General features: G+C 45.4%; 2 pseudogenes; both read right to left on the bottom strand.

The window, feature by feature from the left end:
* Positions 1 to 281: 281 nt before the first annotated feature.
* Positions 282 to 1,637, bottom strand: LOC147457492 (uncharacterized; annotated as a pseudogene).
* Positions 1,638 to 1,943: 306 nt separating this feature from the next.
* Positions 1,944 to 14,383, bottom strand: LOC147457493 (uncharacterized; annotated as a pseudogene).
* Positions 14,384 to 15,341: the final 958 nt, after the last annotated feature.

Consider the following 15,341-nt stretch of genomic DNA (forward strand, 5'->3'; position numbering starts at 1 on the left):
GGTAGTAAAGCTCAATGCACATGCCAGCCTCCTGCCAAAAACCCAAACTCAAGCATGTCTTCAATCCAAGGCTGATAATGTGGCTCGTTAGAGCTTCTCAGCATCCACTACGTGCTTGGAAGAAGTGATGACATAGATGATAGGACTAAAGGTTCTCTGCCTGCATAGGGAATCTCATTGATGCCATTTGGAAAATCCCATCTTCCCCTTAAAAGCAAAGCTTTTTAGCTCTTGTTTGTCCCCCCAACAGTGCAAGCACAAGCTTCTGGACAAGACCTTCATCACGGTGATGAATTGAAGAGCCGGCATAATGTCTGCGCCTTCTGGTTCTTACCTTAGCAAAACGTGAACTTTTGTGGGCAATTCACAAAGCAGTTGTCCACAAAGCTTGCGGACATGGAGTGATCCGAATCCACGTGCATAAAAGGTGCTGGAAGTGGCCCTGTCAAGTAATTTCCATCCAGCATGAGTCTCAAGCAGCTTCATGTCCTCTGCATTGGCTATTGCCTTCACCCCATAACTTGGTGGGATAGCCCATGAAAGAAGTTATACCGCAAAGAGAGTGAGGCCAGCTCTCTCATCCCTGCAAAAATGTTGGGGAGAGGGCATGATAACATGTTGTAGCTTAGGTCTAACGCCACTATCGGGCTCTTCGCAACATGCTTTGGATGTGCCCTCAGCTGGCTCAGCTTATTCATTGACAGATTTAGCTGTTGCAATGTTGGATGAGCCAACACAGCATCACCGACACACCCGATGAATGCATTGTTGCTTACATCGAGCAGATTAAGCTGGTTGAGGGTTGCTATGCTTTTGGGTAGCTTGCCAAAAAATTCATTGTTTCTCAAACACACTGAACATAAGGAGGGTGGTAGCTGCCTTGGGAACGGGCCTGACAACCGGTTGTCGGACGCATCTAGCGTTTGTAAGAGACCCAACTTCCGAAGATCAGGGAAGGGCCCACTTAGCTGGTTGCTTTCGAGCCGCAGCTCTGTGAGGTAGGAGAGCTTGTTCAGAAAGGGGGGTATTGAGCCCACCAGCTTGTTATGCGCAAGGTTAAGACTTTGTAAGTTGTGAAGCATCAAAATGCTGTCAGGTATGGATCCACTCAAATTGTTGAACGAAAGGTCAAACATCATGAGTTGGGAAAGCATGCCGATAGAAGCAGGGATTTGAGCCCCGAGTGTGTTCCCAGACATGCACAAGAAGCGCAGACCAATGAGGTTGTCCCAGACATGCACAAGAAGCGCAGACCAATGAGGTTGCCGAGCCAAGGGGAGAGTACCCCTGCATAGCCAGCATCGTCCAACTGCAAGCTTGTGACTCTTTCATAAGCATCCATCGATGCATTAGGCAATAATGATGTATGTCCCCCACTTGTGAAGTCTATCCCACATGTGAATTGCTCTCCAAACCTGCTTGTACATGGGTCTACATTGAAATCCCCAACTGCCAACACACGATGTTGCATCGATTGTCGCCGTATCAGTGCTGGCTTTCACTTCTTTGAGGGCTTCAATGTCGTTAGGGTCTGTGATGGCACTCACTTGGGTACCACTATCACAGCTCAAAAGAAGCATCGCCACAACCATGTGGATCCATGTCGATGTGGTGGCAAGATGCAACTCTTTTCTCATCTGTGATGCCCTTAGGTGACAATGATGTAAACTCGCACGCCTTCTCCACAGCGTTAATGCACTCCTCAGCAGATTGCCGTTGTTTCCTCCTCTATCGCATCGAGTCATGTCGTCCTGCAGCCCCCGCCTTCACACAAAGCCCACTGGCCGTCCACGTGGACGCCATCCGTCAAAGGACGCCCAACCCAGCCCAACACTAAGGCCTTTCTTGAGCAGGCCAAAAAGAAACCTTCAGGCTTGACTTGCCCTATCCTAAGCTGTCTTATCATCCAGACAAGTCGCCCCCATGGTGCTGCCCAATCGCCCTCAATACTTGGCTTCCCAACTGGCCTCAATGTCGTATTGCTCAATGCTCACACAAAGTGACACAGCCCATGCCTTCCCTCCTCCCTTTCTTTTAGTTTTGAACTCACCATAATCAATTTCCGCTAATACTTTATTTTTTTAACAATTGTAGGCACATATTATATGTATGTCTGGTCGATTTCAAGAAAAGGGTGTGAATTAGCTAGAATTCGAATGAGATTCATCCCTAGGTATTAGTGTGGGTAGTGTATCTTTTTGAACATTTTAAATTAAAGAATGCAAATATCTACTAACATAATATGGCGGAAGGGGGAGCCCTTTACACATGTTACAATCTGCGACCTGAAAGCTAAAGTCCAAAACAAAGACAAGCCCTTTTGCACGCGATAAAGAGGGAGAGAGGGAGAGAGAGAGAGGCCGCCGAAGGCGGCCGGCCGTACTAGTGTCAATAATAGTTGTTGAATCACTCATCAGAACTATCATAGAGAAGCATCTGGAAGTCGGTGTCGATGCGTGTGAGGCTTATGAGGTTGCCGATAGACTCCGGAAGCACCGTTAGCCGCGAGCATCCATCGAGATCGAGGTGTGTGAGGCTTGTGAGGCTGCCGATAGACTCGGGAAGCACCATTAGTCCCGAGCACCCACAGAGGTCAAGGTGTGTGAGGCTTCTGAGGTTGCCGATAGACTCCGAAAGCACCATTAGCCCTGAGCACACACCGAGGTCGAGGCGTGTGAGGCTTGTGAGGCTACCGATAGACTCAGGAAGCCCCATTAGCCCCCAACACCCACCGAGATCGAGGTGTGTGAGACTTATGAGGCTGCCGATAGACTCGGGAAGCATCGTTAGCCCCCAACACCTAGCGAGGTCGAGGAGTGTGAGGCTTGTGAGACTGCCGATAGACTCCGGAAGCACCGTTAGCGTCTCACACTCATGAAGGAAGAGGAGTGTGAGGCTTGTGAGGCTACCGATAGACTCAGGAAGTACCGTTAGCTCCCAACACCGATCGAGGTCGAGACGTGTGAGGCTTGTGAGGCTGCCGATAGACTCCGGAAGCACTGTTAAACTCGAGCACTCAGAGAGGTTGAGGAGTGTGAGGCTAGTGAGGCTACCGATAGACTCCGGAAGCATCGTTAGCTCCCTGCACTCATCAAGGTGAAGGAGCGCGAGGTTTGTGAGGTTGCCGATAGACTCCGGCAGCACTGTTAGCTTCGAGCATCCAAGGAGGCAAAGGCGTGTGAGACTTGTGAGCCTGCCAATAAACTCTGGAAGCATTGTTAGCTCCCAACACTCCTCAATGTGTAGGCGTGTGAGGCTTTTGAGGCTGTCGATAGACTCCGGAAGCACCGTTAGCCCGCACCATCTGAGGTGGAGGCGTGTGAGACTTGTGAGCCTGCCGATAGAGTTCGGAAGCATCGTTATCCCGCTGCACACACGGAGCTCGAGGCGTGTGAGGTTTGTGAGGTTGCCAATAAACTCCGGAAGCACCGTTAGCTCGTTGCACTCAGAGAGGTCGAGGCGTGTCAGGCTTCTCAACCTACCGATAGACTCCGGAAGCACCGTTAGCCCCCGAGAAGAACTACCAAGGTTGAGGCGTGTGAGGCTTCTCAGGCTGCCGATAGACTCCGGAAGCACCGTTAGCTGCCCGCACCCATCGAGGTCGAGGCGCGTGAGGCTTCTCATGCTGCCGATAGACTCCGGAAGCGCCGTTAGCTGTCCGCACACAGTGAGGTCGAGACGTGTGAGGCTTCTCAGGCTGCCGATAGACTCCGCAAGCACCGTTAGCTGCCCGCACCCAACGAGGTCGAGGCGTGTGAGGCTTCTGAGGCTGCCAATAGACTCCGGAAGCACCGTTAGCTGCTCACACCAACAGAGGTTGAGGTGTGTGAGGCTTATGAGACAACCGATACTCTCCGGTATACTCTTTAGGTCTTCGCAATGAGATAGATCCAACTTCTCTAAGTTTTTGCAAGAGACACCGAAATCAGGAAGTTCTTTGTAAATAAATTTGCATTCAGTGAGTATCAGTTCCCGCAAATTCTGCAAAGCAACCAATAGCAAACAAAATAAGCTATCATTCAACAATCCCACAAGAAACCTCTCGGAAAACGAGTACGAGAAAGGCACATGCTTTGCTATTACCTCAAACCTGTGACCACCTTGAGAAAGGCTTGATATCTGACTCTTGCTCAAGTCCATGACAACAACCTTACTGAGTGTAAGCTGAGAAGGAAGAAACTCAAGGGGACACATGTGCCACTGAAACCATCTGAGCTCCTTGGGAAACAAGCTGAAATTCCCTGTGATGTGGCCATTCCCAGATAGCACTAGAAACCGTAGAAAATCCATGCCAGCAAAAGACTTTACACCCCATTCCTCCCCTTCCTCGTGTTGTAATCACAATCTGGCTACCATCCTTGAGGCAACATGAATCAAAGGGTGTTAAGAGCGCCTCAAGCTGCTCCCGGTCATCAACATCGTCGAGAATTAGCAAGATCTTCAAGTTCAAGAGGCGTTCTCTCAACATTTGCTTCCCATGTGAAGTACTGGAAACAGGGATTGTCTCTTTGCTCTTTAGCAGGGCACCAAGCATACGCTCTTGCACAATTCGAAGCCCATAGCTTCTAGCTTCTGACCTCACGCCCTCTATGAAGTAAAAACAATCAAATTCCTTGTAAATGGTGTCATAAAATCTAATATCTAACTAACCCAAATGATTTTCTCATATTAAATTGATCACTTAATGTGGGAGAATAATCGGGAACAAGTGTTAAGATATAGGTATGTGCTTTTACATCTATCTCAACACGGGGCCAATGTAAAGGGGCCCAAAAGGGAGATGGTCTATCAAAGAGCAAGGCTAACCAATGGAGCATAAGACCTTAGGGTTAGCTTCATTGAAGACCTCCAATAAATGTGTGTAAAAGTCCTTTTGACCTTAAGTAAGCTAGGGCTGAGCTTGAGGTGGGAACCCGGCCCAAGCTCGAGGTGCTTGTCCTGCTTGAGGTGCTTGTCATGCTTGAGGTGTTTTTCATGCTTGAGGTGCTTGATTAAGATGCTTGAGGTGCTTGACTGGCTCCATGCTTGAGGTGCTTGACTTGCTGCATGATTAAAGTACTTGAGGTGCCTTGAGAAGCTTGCCTGAGATGCTTGTGGGAACACCCCCTAGTTCAAGTGCTTTGTCATGCTTGATGAGTAAGGTGCTTGATCACCTAAAGTCAAAATCATTCCTACAAGAGGGGGGGCGAGCCCTTTTCCTAGGAGCTAGAGAGAGAACACCCACTCACACACACAAGGGAAGCCCCAACTTGAAGAGGCAGCAAGGACACATGTCAGGCCCCTACCCATGTTACCTTCATGTGTTGCTTGAAGCCTATTGGCTAGGCTTCAAAGGGGTCCAATGATAAATTACATGAATTATCTAATTGTTTTAGCATTTATCAAGTCCTCTCTCTCAAAGGGGAAAGGGGGACACTTGTCCCAAGGCTACCCATGTTGCTTGTAATGGCTCCTGCTTGTGATTGGCTAGGCCTGGAGGGGTCCAATGAGCTTCAGGCATGAGCTACAAGGGGGGGTCGACCCAAGCAAGCTAGGGGGGTGCCTAGGGGGTATACTCACCCACACACACTCACAATCACTCTCATTGTGTGCTATGCAAAGTGCAAGAGCTCCCTCTCCAAGCAAGTAGAGGTTGAGAGCCTACACCAACACTCTTGGCTATGGAGTGCAAATCCAACCAAGAGCCATGCTTCAATGCTTAAGCTTGCCATCTCCTTCTTCTTCATTACTATGCTATTATGTATGCTAGCAACAAGAGTATGATAAGTGAGGAACTAATTCTTTCTCTTACGAAATGTTTCTTCTTCCTCTTCCCTACCCTCATTCCCTGCTAGCTCTCTCCACCTTCGAAGGTGTTTGAGGTCTTGGGACTGAGGCTTGGGATAGTTAAAGCTTTCTTCAAGTTTATGTTATGTTTGTGGTGCATGAATCCTTCCATCTTCATGGCATCACCTAGGTCACAAGGAACACAAAGACTGTATTGTAACAAGTCTCTCTTTATGGGAGAAATCATAATACAAATGCCTATTGGAGGGGGGACCGGCTCCACATAAATCCGGTCCTCAATTGTTGTCATGTTCTCTAAACTCTCTCTCTTGCAAAAGTATTGTCTATGCCAAGTTAACTAATTGCTATGATTATGTTGCTATCTTCAATTATGTCTACCCGCTATGCTCACAAAATCATTTCTTGAAAGTATTCTCATTAAATTCCGCTATTCTCAAATTGAATAGGCAAATTCCTGTACATTGGTATCAGAGCATTTGGTTTCTCTTTTCTTGCTTAAGAAGAGAGGTCCTTAAGTAGCTTATAAATGGTTGATGTTGTTAATTATAATAGAGTAAGTGGAACTGGGATCTAATACCGGTTTTGTTAAGCCCACTATGTGGGGGATGGTGCACACCTCGGGAGCTTTGGACTTAATAATGGAATCTTTTTAGACTTGCCTACGGCTTTACCATTATTGAGCCATAAGAAGTCCGAAAGGAGCTAGCCCTTGGCAACTCTGCTATGTTAGACCTACTCCTCTATTCTCTATAATTAACCACTTTGAGCCGTGGGTGTAGATACTTAAGAGCCGATTTTCAAAGGCTAAGAGGAGTGGCAACTAAGGTTTTGAATTGCCAAAGCATACACTAAGTACATACATAAAATTTTGTTAACATGGCTGACAATAATCAAGAGAGTAGAATGAACATTGATAGCTTTGATTTTGCACATGAAGGTGCTAATGATGATGCTCCCATGTTTGTGAATTATCTTGTGACTAGGTTGCAACAAGCTATGGGCAACCCTACCTTGCAAGCCGAAGTTACTCAACAACTTCGTGCCTATGGAATTTCCCTTCCTCTCCAAGAGGAGAGAGAGCTTAGGAGGCCTCTTGAAGAGACCCGCAAAAGAAGACTCTCTCCCATTCGAGAGGAGGAATCCAAAGAGAAAGAAAGCAATGAAAGTCTAAGTTCTTCTGAAGATGTGGCTCCACGAAGAAGGCGGTCTAAACGATCGCCTACTCCTCTCAAGAGGAAAAGAGCAACCCATAGTCCTTCTCCTCATCACTCTCAAAGGCAAGAGAGGAAACAAAGGAAGAAAAGGGCTAGGAAGAGGTCACCCTCTTCTCCTTCTTCTTCACCTTCCTTCTCTTCCGATGAAAGTTATGGCTATTCTCCTAGAGAATACAAGAGGGGAGGGCATCGCAAATCATTTCCTGCATGGCGAAGGTCACAAAAGCTAAAGAAGTTCAAGGAGGGAGGAAAGAGTATCTCTTTTCTCACCTACGATGGCACCTTTGGTGCTACCGATAAAGTGTTGGCCTTCATCCAGCAATTTGATGCGGCCTTTGGCGACGAGGGCTTCACAGAGTCCTCCAAGCTACGCCATGTAGCTATGCACTTCCAAAAATCAGCTCGTCAATGGTGGGCTAGCCTTCGTGGCAATGGAGAAGCCCCAAAGACATGGAAAACTCTACGAGTTTCCATCATGAAGCAATTTCTTCCAAGCGATACTAAAGATAAAGTTCTTACCGAATGGCGCGGCTTGAAGCTCCTCTCTCATGAGTCTATCAACAAGTATGTAGATAAGTTTTGGGATTTACATCTCAAAGCTACTGTCTTTCAAAAGATAGACTTTGCCGAGCAAAGACAACAATTCTGTGCGGGATTACCTGAAGAGATGGCCGAATATATCAACTCTCAACGGCCCGGTACTATTACCGAAGTAATCCACCACACCATGGTTGCTTCACGCATCAATTTCCATCAAGGGGCTAGACGTAATGTCAAGCCCATGGAAAACAAAGATAAAAATGATGCAAAGGGGAAATCCAATGCTCAAAATAATTCCCAAGGCACTTCCAACAACAACAACAACAACAACAATCGGTCCAAGGAGAAGGGAGTTTACAAAGGTAAAAACAAACTCTCTCCTGAAGAGCTTGAAGCTTTTCGCAAGGACCATAAGTGTTTCAAGTGTGGGGAGCAAGGACATGGCTATCGTTCTTGCCCCAAGAAGAATATTCGCAATGAGACTCCTAGGGCTTCCACCATCAAAGCTCCAAAAGTGGATGCTCATTGCAAAGGATCATCACTCTCCTATGCTTGGGGAAAGGTAAGAGAGCATGATGCCTTCATCTTGTTTGATCCTGGCTCTACTCTCAACTTCATATCAATAGAGTTGGCCACCAAGTTGGGCATTCAAGCTTTTGAGATGGGAGATATAGTAACAGTTGATGCAGCTTTCAAGGGACAACAAGCCTCCGTTACTCCCTTGATTGGGAAGTTGAGGCTTCATGTCCAAAGCTATGTCGACAAAGAAGACTTCTTCATCTCTCCCCTCCAACATCAGGATGTTATCCTAGGGGCACCATGGTTTGATCGCATGGCTGCCAACATGAATTTCCCTGAAAGGAGAATTTACTTCACCTACAGGGGAAAGAACATATATATAGATGCTAGTGAGCGTGGTCGCACTATTCCACTTGTAAATCCTCTTTCTTTTGATAAATCAATGAAGAGCTCAGTTTCTGCGTACATGATTTATGTCAAAGAGTCTCTAAAAGCTAATAATGTTTCATCAAATGAAAATGATAGGAATCAAGAAGAGTTAGACTTGTCTACTTTTCTAAAAGGATTCCAAGATGTGTTCATCGATGATATCCCTATGGACCTACCTCCAAAACGAGGGGATGATGACCATCGTATTGAGCTCCTTCCAGGAAACTCACCGCCTAACAAACCTCCTTATCGAGTCTCACAAGCTCAACAAGAGGAGATCATGAGGCAAGTACAAGAGCTGGTAGACAAAGGGATGGTGAGGCCTAGTTCCTCTCCCTTTTGTTCTCCAGTCCTTTTAGTGCAAAAGAAAGATGGTACATACCGTATGTGTGTGGACTATCGAGCACTAAACCATATCACTATCAAAAACAGATTTCCCGTACCTCGGGTAGAAGATCTGTTTGATAAGCTACAAGGCTCTACCTACTTCAGTAGGATTGACCTTAAGAGTGGCTATCATCAAATAAGGATAGTGGATGAGGATATCTTAAAGACCGCGTTTTGCACAACATTTGGTCTTTATGAATATCTAGTCATGCCTTTTGGCTTGACTAATGCACCAGCTACGTTCAATCGTTTGATGGAGAAAATTTTTAGACCATATCGAAAATTCACTGGAGTGTTCTTCGATGATATCATCATCTACTCCAAGTCTTTGGAGGAACATAAGCAACATCTCCAAGTGATTTTTCAAGCCTTGAGGGAGAACAAACTTTTTCTCAACCAAAAGAAAAGTGAATTCTTCCTTCAAGAGATTCAATATTTAGGCCATATTATCTCTCACCATGGTATTCGTATGGATCCATCAAAGTTAGAGGTAATAAAATCATGGCCTAACCCAAGGAATCTACATGAGCTAAGAAGCTTTATTGGTATGTGTGCATACTATAAACGCTTCATAGCAAAATTCTCTCAAGTAGCAGGACCACTACACGACTTAACCAAGAAGAACGTTAAGTTTGTATGGTCTGCTAAGGAGCAAAATGCTTTTGAAAAACTCAAAGAGAAGCTTACTTCCCAACCAGTCCTCGTGCTTCCGGATCTCTCAAAGCCATTTGAGGTCCAATGTGATGCTTGTGGTGATTGCCTTGGAGCAGTTATGCTTCAAGAAGGGCATGCCATAGCATATGAGAGCCGAAGGCTCAATGGTGATGAACGAGTCTTGGGCATTTATGAGAAAGAGCTTTTAGCTGTTCTACATGCCCTAGACACATGGAAGCACTACCTATTGGGGACTCCATTTATCCTACGAACCGACCACCAAAGTCTCAAGTATTTCATGACGCAAACCAAGCTTTCCGACAAACAAATGAGGTGGGCAAATTTTCTTTCGCAATTTAATTTCCATATTGCTCACATAGCTGGTAAGCACAATCAAGTTGCCGATGCACTTTCACGACGACCAAAAGTTAATGCGGTGTCTATAGCTACTCACAATGATCTATCCTATATGATAGATGAGTATGCTACTGACCCTGACTTTAGAGACATAATGTCAGCCCTTGCTTTGGGGAAGAAAGAGGAACCATTCACCTTGCAGGATGGTTATCTTCTCCACGGCAATAGGCTATGTGTTACCCATTCCCTTCGTGAGAAGGTTATGTATGAATCCCATGCTCCTCCATATGCAGGGCATAGAGGTATTCAACCTACTCTCCGAGGAGTAGAGACGTATTTCTATTGGCCTACCATGAAAGTGGACATACAAGAGTATGTTTCAAAATGTGTAGTATGCCAAAAGACCAAGTATGATAGAGGGAAGCAACCTGGATTACTCCAGCCATTGCCTATTCCAAATTCACCATGGGAGAGTATATCCATGGATTTCATCTTTGGATTACCCAAGTCTATCCATGGGAATACAGGAATATGGACAATAGTCGACAGGTTTAGCAAGCAAGCACATTTTATTCCTGTCAAAAAGACTATTAAGACACATCAAATGGCAACTCTCTTCATATCTCAGATTTTCAAACACCATGGATTACCCACATCCATCGTGTCAGATAGAGATCCTAGAATGACAAGTAATTTCTGGAAAGGTCTCTTTGAAAATCTAGGAACAAGATTGAATTTCTCTTCGGCCTATCACCCACAAACGGATGGCCAAAGTGAGATAGCCAATCTTACGATACTCGATCTACTCAAGACTTATGTTACCGAAGTAGATCAACGCTCACAATGAGAAAAGTATTTACCGCTAATAGAGTATGCCTACAATAATACTGTACATACTTCTACGGGCAAAGCACCTTTCGAGATCATAGAGGGAAGACCTAAAAGTCCCTTGCTACTGAAAGTACATGGGAAGATCTTCGCCGCCGATGAGTATAGCCGTGACCTACAAGAATCTTTTCAAAAGATTAGGGAGGCTATAGCCATCTCTCAACAAAGGCAAAAAGCTGCTGCTGATAAGCACAGAAGAGCCTTAATGTTCAAAGAAAATGATTGGGTCTTACTCAAGTTTCCTAAGGCTCGATTAAGGCAAACGACGGGCAAAAATCCTACGGGCCATCAAAAGTATTATGCTAAACTAGCAAAAAGACACTATGGTCCTTTCCAAATCTTGAAGCCTATCAATGAGACGGCTTATCAACTCAAGTTGCCCAACCATTGGCTTATACACAATGCCTTTCATGTAAGCTTACTTAAGTCCTACAAAGGAGAGCCACCAATTGAACCAATTATTGAAGAGCCTCCCGAAGTTGAAGACCAAGAAGAGATGCTACAACCCGAAGCTATCCTTCGGCATGAAGACAAGGTACTACGACATGGTAAGATTATCCGACGGTATCTTATTAAGTTCAAAAATTATCCTTTTGAAGATGCTAAATGGATGCAAGGAGTACAACTTAAGGATAGTATGAACCTTGTCAATGCTTACAATGCTACATTAGAGTAAGCAAATGTACAATTTTTTTTAAATAACTCATGTTTTTGTCTTATATGACTAGTCCTCTTTTTAATTGTGCACAAATTTAACTAGTATGCATGCTTAGAATCATGTTTGTGATGACGACGTCTCTCAAACACCAAGTAGAATTTGTCACTCTACTTTGGGAGAATGAAATGGACTAAAGAGCAGACATGCTTGCAGCAGCTATGTCTCCCAAGCACCAAATGGATTAGTCATCCATCTTGGAAAGATGTCGTAGGGTAAAAAGGGATCCTTTACCCGCTAAGTACGATTGACTAATGACTAAGACTTTATCTCTTCTACCTCATAGTCGAGGACGACTATGATTTCAAGAGAGAGGTAATGTCATAAAATCTAATATCTAACTAACCCAAATGATTTTCTCATATTAAATTGATCACTTAATGTGGGAGAATAATCGGGAACAAGTGTTAAGATATAGGTATGTGCTTTTAGATCTATCTCAACACGGGGCCAATGTAAAGGGGCCCAAAAGGGAGATGGTCTATCAAAGAGCAAGGCTAACCAATGGAGCATAAGACCTTAGGGTTAGCTTCATTGAAGACCTCCAATAAATGTGTGTAAAAGTCCTTTTGACCTTAAGTGAGCTAGGGCTGAGCTTGAGGTGGGAACCCGGCCCAAGCTCGAGGTGCTTGTCCTGCTTGAGGTGCTTGTCATGCTTGAGGTGCTTGATTAAGATGCTTGAGGTGCTTGACTGGCTCCATGCTTGAGGTGCTTGACTTGCTGCATGATTAAAGTACTTGAGGTGCCTTGAGAAGCTTGCCTAAGATGCTTGTGGGAACACCCCCTAGTTCAAGTGCTTTGTCATGCTTGATGAGTAAGGTGCTTGATCACCTAAAGTCAAAATCATTCCTACAAGAGGGGGGGCGAGCCCTTTTCCTAAGAGCTAGAGAGAGAACACCCACTCACACACACAAGGGAAGCCCCAACTTGAAGAGGCAGCAAGGACACATGTCAGGCCCCTACCCATGTTACCTTCATGTGTTGCTTGAAGCCTATTGGCTAGGCTTCAAAGGGGTCCAATGATAAATTACATGAATTATCTAATTGTTTTAGCATTTATCAAGTCCTCTCTCTCAAAGGGGAAAGGGGGACATTTGTCCCAAGGCTACCCATGTTGCTTGTAATGGCTCCTGCTTGTGATTGGCTAGGCCTGGAGGGGTCCAATGAGCTTCAGGCATGAGCTACAAGGGGGGGTCGACCCAAGCAAGCTAGGGGGGTGCCTAGGGGGTATACTCACCCACACACACTCACAATCACTCTCATTGTGTGCTATGCAAAGTGCAAGAGCTCCCTCTCCAAGCAAGTAGAGGTTGAGAGCCTACACCAACACTCTTGGCTATGGAGTGCAAATCCAACCAAGAGCCATGCTTCAATGCTTAAGCTTGCCATCTCCTTCTTCTTCATTACTATGCTATTATGTATGCTAGCAACAAGAGTATGATAAGTGAGGAACTAATTCTTTCTCTTACGAAATGTTTCTTCTTCCTCTTCCCTACCCTCATTCCCTGCTAGCTCTCTCCACCTTCGAAGGTGTTTGAGGTCTTGGGACTGAGGCTTGGGATAGTTAAAGCTTTCTTCAAGTTTATGTTATGTTTGTGGTGCATGAAGCCTTCCATCTTCATGGCATCACCTAGGTCACAAGGAACACAAAGACTGTATTGTAACAAGTCTCTCTTTATGGGAGAAATCATAATACAAATGCCTATTGGAGGGGGGACCGGCTCCACATAAATCCGGTCCTCAATTGTTGTCATGTTCTCTAAACTCTCTCTCTTGCAAAAGTATTGTCTATGCCAAGTTAACTAATTGCTATGATTATGTTGCTATCTTCAATTATGTCTACCCGCTATGCTCACAAAATCATTTCTTGAAAGTATTCTCATTAAATTGCGCTATTCTCAAATTGAATAGGCAAATTCCATTACAAATGGCATTGTAAATGGATTTGGCCAAAGTGGTCTTCCCCACTCCTCCCATGCCATAGATACCCAATTTGTGAAACCCTTTCTGCGCCTTGTTGATTTGCATGAGATCCAACGCCAACTGTAGCTTTTCATTCACTCCCACCGGGTACTTGGCTATGTCCAAAATAGTTCTGTTTATTACATTAAGCACCTCAGAAACAATGAGCTTTACGAGGCGTGCTTCAAACCTGTCAAATCAAACTAGTAGATCAGAACAATACTCGCCCATTTCCTGCAGAGAGAGAGGTTCAAAATCGCTTACCCTTGAGCAGTATCCTGAAGTGTCCAGCCATGGATCATGGATGCTTCTTTCAGAGCATTCATCCAATTTTGGATTGCCTGCGAGTCGTTTCGCCCGGCAAGTTTAAGAAAAGCTGAAGAGTAGCAACTCTTGGAAGATGAAGAGTCAATATGGCGAAGGTCACTGGGGCAAACATTGAAGAAGACGGGCAAGAAGAGTTGGCTCCGTCCACTGGAGCGACACTCAAGGATGTTGACAAGCTCCCTCAGGCACCAGGAAGAGGCGGCATAGCCCGGAGAGAATATTGCGATGTGTACTTTACTGTGGTGAATTGCATGCTCTATGGCATCCCAATTCTCTTCCCCACTATCGATGCTCTTGTAGTCGACAAAGCAGTGGAGGATGCCTGCAGCCTCAAAGGATGCAAAGAGGTGGTCCACGAAGCTCTTCTTCACATCGGGGCCCCGGTGATTGAGAAAGACATCGTAGTTTCCCATGAGTGCAGAGGAAATTGCAGATCAAATCTAAAAGCCGTGCGCGTGTCTGTGATAGCTCTAGCACATCTGTTGGTGCGTGCGGGGGTGTGTGTGTGTGAGAGAAAGAGAGAGAGCTCTAGCTCATGATAAGGAGGAGGAAGAGGAGAAGTCAGGTGACGCGGCTGGTACTGTTTGAAAGTTGTCATGATGCTTCGTCCTCATCCTCTATCGTATTAAATCATATTTAGCAGGCCGCCCCTGTACCATGACAGAAACAGCCATTGACAATTTGGCAGTCGCCGCTGAGAAAGCGCGTCTGTGTGTGTGTGAGAAAGCTCTAGCCGGCGGACCAATGGCCCAAACGATGCCAGCTAATGAGCTGGCAACAAGTTGGCAATGTGCTGCGAGTTTTTTAGTTCTCATGTGGAATTTCCTTTAACAAGAAAAAAAAAAGTGATAAAATCACAAGGCCTGCCCATAAGCATTCCTATATGTAGAGAGAGAGAGAGAGAGAGAGAGAGAGAGAGTATTGTTCCTACGACACCAAATGCAAGCCCACCCTCAAACAAAACGTGAAACGTCAACCACTCTCTCACAAGCTCTCCAACCCCCTGCAGTGCGGCACTTTTGACAAAAAGCCAAGACATGAAACTACTCTGCAGGAACTTTGTAGATGATGCAATAAAATCTATGGTGCCCATGCACTTGTGCCTCCAAAGTAACCTCTAATAGTAATTAATAAGTCCTGCTCCAAACTAACAAGACACTTCCATTCTTTGACCACGACTTGGTACTTCGTCCATACGAAGGTGGCCACCACTGTCAAGCAGATCAATTAAAGCAAGCTGAAATTGACTCCATGCATTTCTTTTGAACTCTACAAAGTAGACCATTAAAAAACAATTAGTGCTTGAGAGCCAGCTATAAAACGCAACCAAATCTTGCCCAATCACGTGCGTATTGTGTGTGTATGTGAGACCCATTACTCCCTAATTTATGATCGCAAGGCAGGGTGCTAGAGGCGAGAGCACTGGTACATGGTTTGTTATATAGGATCAGGAGCATCAGTGCAACACATTGGTAGAATTCACAGGCAGCTCTGGCCGAGGCCCAGGCCCCCTATCTAGAAATGAAGACTACGAGACTCGAGAGGATATAACCAGTTGGAAG

This window comes from Adiantum capillus-veneris, chromosome 5 (genome assembly GCF_014529385.1).
Source record: "Adiantum capillus-veneris isolate H3 chromosome 5, ASM1452938v2, whole genome shotgun sequence".
Lineage (NCBI taxonomy): Eukaryota > Viridiplantae > Streptophyta > Polypodiopsida > Polypodiales > Pteridaceae > Adiantum > Adiantum capillus-veneris.